We start from the raw sequence: 7,917 nt of genomic DNA, 5'->3' as shown, positions 1-7,917 counted from the left end.
GAACGCACCCTGCCTTTCTTTCTGTTGCCGCTTCGCCGCAATGCGCCTGGACGCCCTTGCACCTGACACTCGTCACAGGAGGCGTCAAGATGCGAGATGTATGTCAGTGGCTCGTGAGCGCCCAAAAGTCTTGTCGCCTTGATGTCAAGGCTACAAACATTGAATTCCCTTTATATTGTGAGCTCACTTGGCAGGCCCAACGGGAAGTATGTACGCCGGACAGCAGATAACGGTATGGTTGGCACGTTGTGCTGCAGGGCCGTCTGCAGAACTATAGTATGCACGAGAAAAATTGTATGCAATGTGCGTTATTTCTTTCGTTATGTGCATACTAGTTGTGCAGACGACCGTGTGCATTCAGCAGTACGATGACGCCTGTTTCCTTATTTCTTTGTTTTTTGTTGTTTTTTTGCAGATGCCCCACCAACCGAATAATTGCGATTAAATCATTATTTAAAAAATTGGAGAGCTATAATTCCTCTGCACAAAGCACCTGCTGGAAAAAAAAAAAAAAAAAAAAAAACTCCAGGCCGGCGCGGAAAGCGCAGCACAGTCACAGCGAAAGCTGGAAGAGCGGAATATCTAGAGCCCGTTATCCACTCTCTTGATTTAAACGATGGAAACCTTCAAAACCACCTTGGACGCTGCCGCTTCTCAACGTTATCTATGAAATAGATGGAGAAAGCAGACATGGCGCCTCTAGTAGCCGCACAGATGGTACTTCATCATTTTCATATAACGCATAATGACAAAGCGAAGATATATACAGATGGATCATGCAGTGAAGAAGCGTCAGCCTGTGCGGTTCTTATACCCGAAATACAGGAAAAGAGAATGTACAAATTATCGCACAAATCTTCATCGACGACAGCAGAATTGGTGGCTATCTTTGAAGCAGTTAAGCTTATCTGCGAGAATTCTGAGCCACGAAAGTGGGTGATATGCACGGATAGCAAACCTGCCCTTCAGCTAATCAGAAATGCGAGATCACTTTACAAAAATGGTGAAATAGCACAGTGTATTGCAGAAACGGTGGAATATGCCTCAGCGCAGGGCAGGGGCGTAGGCAGAAAATTTTTTCGGGGGGGGCACCTCCTTGATCTGTAGTGGGGACGAGCAGGCAGATGTGGTCGAGTGTCATTTTCTGCTCTGTATGCTATGGCAAAAAAAAATTTCGGGGGGGGGGGGGGGGGGGGGGGGGGCACGGGCCCGGGTGTGCCCTAACGTGGCTACGCCCCTGGCGCAGGGTCACAACATCGTATTCCAATGGATACCCAGTCACATTGGAATAAAGGGAAATGAGGAGGCTGACAGCCTCGCGAAGAAAGCATTGAGCGAAGGACGGGATTGCGCAATCCCTGTGTCTGGGGCGGATATTCGACATTTTATAACGCAAGGAGCTAACCATTGTTCGATGGAGAAGTGGTTTGATAGCCCTAAATCAAAGGAATCAGTACTTTATGAAGTTGATCCACACAGAAAATTTTTCATAGCGACAGATCTCCCACGACACTTAGAGACTTTAATCCACAGACTTCGATTGGAAGTAGCCTACACAAACAGCTTCCTGCACAAGATACATCGATCCAACTCCCCGGAATGCCATTGTGGTCAAGCAGAAGAAAATGTTCGCCATATTCTTTTGGAGTGCGTTAAATACGCGAATGAAAGAGAAAATTAAAGAAAAAATTAGCAAGTTTGGACAGACGGCCCCTCACATTAAAGAAATTACTTGGACCATGGCCTGAGATGCATCTTCAGAAAAAGGCGAACATCTTCCTGACAGATTTTTTAGTGGAGACCGGACTGGATAAGCGCCTGTGATAGACAGCCAGGGATTGATTTATATGAAATGTGTTAGTGCATATACTGTTAGTAGAAAAGGAAGGTGTGCGGGTGAACAGTTTATGACAGTGTGAACTGCTGCAAGCAAACTGTGTATTGGCATGATATTTTTTTTTCGGATTGTTCATGTTTAGGTACCGTTCAGTATTATTCTTTTTTTCTTTTTCGCTGCATAACTTCGTGATATGGAGTAGCCGAGGCAATATGGACCTCAACCTCTCCACAGCAAAACAGTTAGAACAGAACAGAACAGAACAGAACAGAACTCTCTTGGGGCTACTAATACAAGTACACTAGAAAGGTGCCCACTACGCCATAAATCAGTTTTTGTGAAGTTTGGAAGCACCCACCACGACATTATTCGTCATTCTGCGGAGAAGCGATGTGCCATCTGTAAGCTATTATGTGCACTTTGTTGATGCGATGGTTGATGAGGATGAAGAATTATGGCTGAACCCTTTGTAATGGGTTGGAAGCTTTAAACGACCCACTAGTTACGTAATTCGCATTGTGTGACGCCCGGTCGTTATTTCACTGTCCCACCACGCTTTATAATATACATTAACGTGAGATTCGGTGAGAAAGAGAGAGAGAGAGGGAAAGAACTTTACTGAGACCCTGAGGAAATGGATCATGGGGGTCTTATGGGCTTCCTTGGCAAATAATAGGAATGCACTGGCGAGGAACCCACTACGCTATAAATCATCACAACTTTTTGAAGTAGGGAAGCAGCCACTATGCCATTTTCCGTCATTCTGCGGAGAACCGTGGTACCCGCTAAATACCTGTGAGGCATTATGTGCACTTTGTTGATGCTGTGGCTGATGATGATGAAGAATTAAGGCAGAGCCCCTTGTAATGGGTTGGAAGCATTCAACAACCCACTCGGTGCGTAATTCGCATTGTGTGACGCCTGGTTGTCACAAGCACGGGCATAGCTCTGGGGTAGAATACTGGGTTCCGCGCAGAGGACCCAGGTTCGAACCTCGTGCCATCGTGGATATGTTCTCTTTATTCGGTTTTTTTTTTCTTATTTCGCGCGATTGTGGTTATGGACACCGACGGCGGCGGCGGCGGACAACTCCGGCGCCAAAAACGGCCCTTGTGATGTCATAACAGCTTTCGCTGTAAAAAAAAACTCAACTTCAGAGCTTGTCAAATGGGTGAAGGGGGGGGCCGCCCCCCCCCCCCCCCCGCCGGGCGGCCCCCCTGACTTTCAGTCCTGCCTTTTGCAATTCGCCTCCATAGAAATGCGACCGCAGCGGCCAGGATATCGAACCCGCGACATTCGGGTCAGCAGCTCAGCACCGTAACCACTGTATACTACCGCGGCAGTAGCGTAGCCAGAAATGTTTTTCGGGGGGGGGGGGGGGAGGGAGGGTAGGGGGGGATTTAACCATGCTTTGTGTATGTTAGTGCGTGCTTTTGCAAGCCTGCAAGGTGAATAACTAAACAATTGTATCGGTATTGTTCTTACCACGATGGCATACCATTTACATTGAGTCGAAGTAGCAAACAGGCAAGTAATTATCAAAGCTAACTGTTTACTTGACAGTCAGACGATCAGACCTAACTGCGACACTGGCGTAAATCAAAGGAAGGAGGGGGGGGGGTGGCCCTTCTTGTAGTGAGGCTGGGGAGGGCACCCCTTGCAAGTGTCCCCCTCCACCTTCCCCCCCTTCCCCTCCCCTCCTTGAGATTTATCTTTCAAAGATCATATTTGAACTAATTGACAGTTTAGTATAGCGCACTTCCTGTAAAACGAACTCTTCAAATCTGAAGCGCCTCCAAAGTGAAGAAGCGAAGCACAATAGTGAACATTTTTAAAACAGCACAGAAAGGACACGGACAAAAGAAGATAGAAGGATGCACCACAGCGCTGAACTTGCAACTAAATATTATTTGAAAATACGAGCACACTTAAATATTGACAACGTGTCACCCATGTGACTACTTCACACATGACCTCAGAAGGCACTTTTCTGAATCCTAAAATCCAACAACACGCATTAAAAAATCCAATAACTTGTGCGCAGCAACATTTTCCTAGGAAGAATTGATAACCATATTCAAAGTATACAGTCTTAAAGGGCCCCTAAACGACCCAGAGGTCGAACTTTGGTTGAGGCGTTGCAGTTGCGCACGAGTCTACAACGAACACATAGCCGTGAATTTTTCGAAACGGTGCCCTAATAGAGGAGTTACACGCGTTTGATGATCCACAAGAGGGCCTCGCTCGTTTCGCTCTTTCCTACGCTAAGTCGGCTCGTCTCTCCTCCTGGTCGAGTGCTCCTCCTCACCAGGCGAAGGGGAAGAGCGCCGACAGCACGTACAGTCGCGCTCAAGATGACTTGCACTCCCTTGTTGCAAGGTCTCGCGTGGTCTCACGAGATCAAAGATTGCGCATGGCTTAAACGTCACCTGATTTCCAAAAACAAATGATATTTTCTGTAATGGGGATCACCCCCAAGCGCGAGAACGGCGTTTATTTCACGAAACAAGGGCAAGTTGAAGTCATGCGCAGTCTTTGAGTTCGTGAGGCCACGCGCTCCCGCGTCGCAAGTCATACTGAACGCGACTGTGCCTGCTAGCGGACAAGTAGATATTGTGGATGACGAGAAGACGAAAATGTTGACGTCACGGCGAACACTGAGGGGCTGAACACTGCCGAAAGGCCCGGAGAGGAGAAACGATTGTTTCTTGGAACTTGTGGGGCACCCGAGGCTAGCTCGTAGCGCTACCGCGTTTGGCTTTGTTGACCATCACGGCATTCTGAGTTCGATGCGCGCGTTTACTTGAAATGTTAAAAAGTTATCGTAGGTGGTTTAGGGACCCTTTAAAGGTTTGGCCTTTAAAGTAATTAGGTATGTTGATGATTTTCTTACTTTTGTTCAGCCCTCTAATATTCAACAAAACGTGGAAGACATCATTAAGGTTTTCAAGACTTGTGCATTAGGGTTAGGATTTACTCATTAGCTACCAGAAGACAACCAGTTGCAGTTCCTAGATATTCGTTTAGAGGTAAAGCGTGACCACATTTGATTGAAGTATATAGCCACCGGTCAGAGAAACCACTTCTTAACTTTCATTCAGGACACTAAAAAGTCATACAGAACGGCATTGCCTTGTTTACGTTCCGCGCTCTTTAAGTCCTGCGCTGTGCCGTGCCCACTTCTCGTCTTCGTCTGTGTTAATCGCGCTGTTAGCCACGATGAATCTGCGCAAACTCACCCAGTATTCCACCCTGCTTAACTCCTTGTCTGATAAGATGAGCTCCAGCTATTCTGATAAAATGGTGAGGCTAAGACATGCCAGTTTTCCGGATGACGTCATCCAATAAACGGTTCAGAATTTGATTAAGAGGGCACAAATTCTGCCGCCTCATCAAGTACAGCCCGTTAAGGAGCTGTGATTCCATATGTGCACAAAATATCGCGTGGTTTGAAGAATGTTGCAAATCGTTTCGGTGTCAAGGTCGTTTTTTCGACACCTTATAGGTTGCGCACAATTTGTGGCATGGTAGAGAAAGCTAAAACACGTGTCGCGGGTTGTCAAAGAAGGGTGTGAGATAAAGCATGTGTCCCCTTTCGGGCCGTGCAAAAAACAGCAGTTGTCTACCTACTGCCTTTTTCATGTGGCCTTGTGTATGTACGTAGGTTAGACGGGTCGATGCATTAATATTGGATTGCTAGAGCACAAAACTGTTCTTTGCAAGAAAATTCTCGCTCGCATGTGGCACAACACATTTCGCATTGTGTCTGCGTGCCTATATTTTATGAAACTGGGGTGCTATCAGTTCACCAGAATCAGACCACCGAAAAAATAAATGACTGAGGCATTTAAAATTAGAAAGAGGGGTGAGCGGTGAGCTCCCCTCCATTGCCTTGCATGATAGGGAATACTGTTTCTTGGAACGTTCAGGACCGCAGCAGTCTTCTTTGCGGCTGTTCACGTGGAAGTGATTCGAATTTTTTTATGCTTTTTGTTGGTTTTTTAGGATTCAGAATAGTGCTTTCTGACGTCATGTGGGAAGTGGTCACATGGGTGACAGTTGTCAGTATTTAGGTGTGCTTGTATTTTCAAATAAAATTTAGTTGCGAGTTCAGCGCTGTGGTGTGTCCTGCTATCTTCTTCTGTCCGTGTCGTTCTGGCGCTGTTTTCAAGTTGTTCAAGAACAGTGACCAACTATACCAGTTATCAATTCTTCTACAGGGTGTGCTCAGAGAAGAACGTCGATGCACGTCCGCGGATCCCCTTTAATTTCTCTGAAAAAAGTATATTTTGCTGCTCCAGTCCACAGAGCCACGAAACCATTTTTAGTTTTACGAAAAAAAATTTTGCCTTAGTCAAAAGAATTCGCAAGTCTCCACTCAGCAAAACCGCTTTTTGCGAATTGTGCGAAAATCGGATTTTGACGAGGTCCTACAAAATAACTATTGTAGCTGTGAGTCTCAAAATTTTTCTTGGCATACTACGAGTAACATATGTTTACCACATTTGTTACCTTGCGGTATTGCTGCCCGTATATTTTATGAAAAAAAAAACGCAAATACGGCACATTGCTAAAAAATGCTCTAGTTTCAGATTTTCTCGCTTCGCGTCTATAATACTCAGAATTTCCAAAATTTCTCAGACTGTTGCCACACATTAGTTTAACAATTGTGCTAAATATGATTGCCGAGAATGATGGTAAACGTAAACCAAAACTGCTTAAGTGAGGGCATGTCTCTAAAAGAGCAATATTTTGAAATGCAATTAAAAAAAAGCCAGCGTCGATTTTCTTTAAACTCCCCAGAATTAAAGCTCAGTGCGTGCTATAACTTAACCTGTAAAACATGTCGCATTATTTTTGTCAGATCGGAGTTACAAAGCCACCAAGCTGTTCACGCGCAACCACTTAAATGAGCGAGTATGTAGATATAGTTGCCATTGTGATGAATTTTAGGTCTTAAATATGTTCTCTCGTGTTCACGAAACATCAAATTGACAGAAAAAAAGACGAAGAGTTGCTTCAAAGTGCAAATTCGTACATATGCGTGTTTGTACTATCGTAGTATTGTTCCTGGCGAATGCAATTATGGGAAAAAGTTCTTCTAGATGCACACTCGAGTCGGGTTTTCGCATGCAACAGTTTCTTCAGCCCTAATGCACATAAAACGCGAGGCAGGCATTGAAGGAAGACTGGGTACGCGCAGAAACTGAGTGTCCTGGAGACGGCACCCACGATCTCCGCCCGATCTCCGCCTTTTTGCGCCTGGCGTAGAACGTCCGACAATGAAAGTTTCTCTTCACCGCCATCTTCAGAGGAGAAATTTCTGTTAAGTAAATGACTAAGTTTAGCTCCTCATCAGCATTTTGCTCAGGAACAAAATTTTTGACAGACACAGATGCATCTGTTAGGGGTGTGCGAATATTCGAAAACTTCGAATCGAACATTATACTACGCGATTCGATACTCGAATCGAATAGCACATATTCGAAATACCGAATATTTTTCGAATAGTCTTCGAACAATCAGCACCGACTGCACAACCTTAAAGCAACGAAAACTTGGAACAGCTAAAAGTCATTGTTCTTCTTTTAGTCACTAAATTACAAACATGCATGCAGTCCAAGCTTTTACGACACTTAATGATTGCCGGATGAAGGCGGTTTTTCTGAAAACTCTACTCTTACTTAGTTTTTGTTTTGTTGCAGCTGCTTAGCATTAATTAGTTGCTGTCTTCATCTTGTCATAACTGAAGGTGGGGACTACGGCTGCATTCAGCTTCATGAATAACAACGAACGAAAGTGTTGTGTTTGCGTAGATCGTTCTTGCAGATACAGCTTTCAACACTGACGTTTATATGCTCTTGGTGCCAAAATCCATGTTGTGACGACAGGTTTATCTGTTTCATTACATAATTAGCTGTATGCGTGGTCTTCGGTTCAATACTGTATAGATTGTATGTCTCAATTTTATTTAAAAGCTGGCGACAAAGTACCAACTTGATTACTGTAGACACTGATGTATTTCAACCAACAGTTACAAAATATTTCGAAGGCTCTGGCTCTGCTGTATACGAGCTTAC

The sequence above is a fragment of the Rhipicephalus sanguineus genome, chromosome 9 (genome assembly GCF_013339695.2).
Source record: "Rhipicephalus sanguineus isolate Rsan-2018 chromosome 9, BIME_Rsan_1.4, whole genome shotgun sequence".
Taxonomy (NCBI): Eukaryota; Metazoa; Arthropoda; class Arachnida; order Ixodida; family Ixodidae; genus Rhipicephalus; species Rhipicephalus sanguineus.
The sequence above is the reverse complement of the archived record's forward strand: the minus strand, read 5'-3'. Positions refer to the sequence as shown.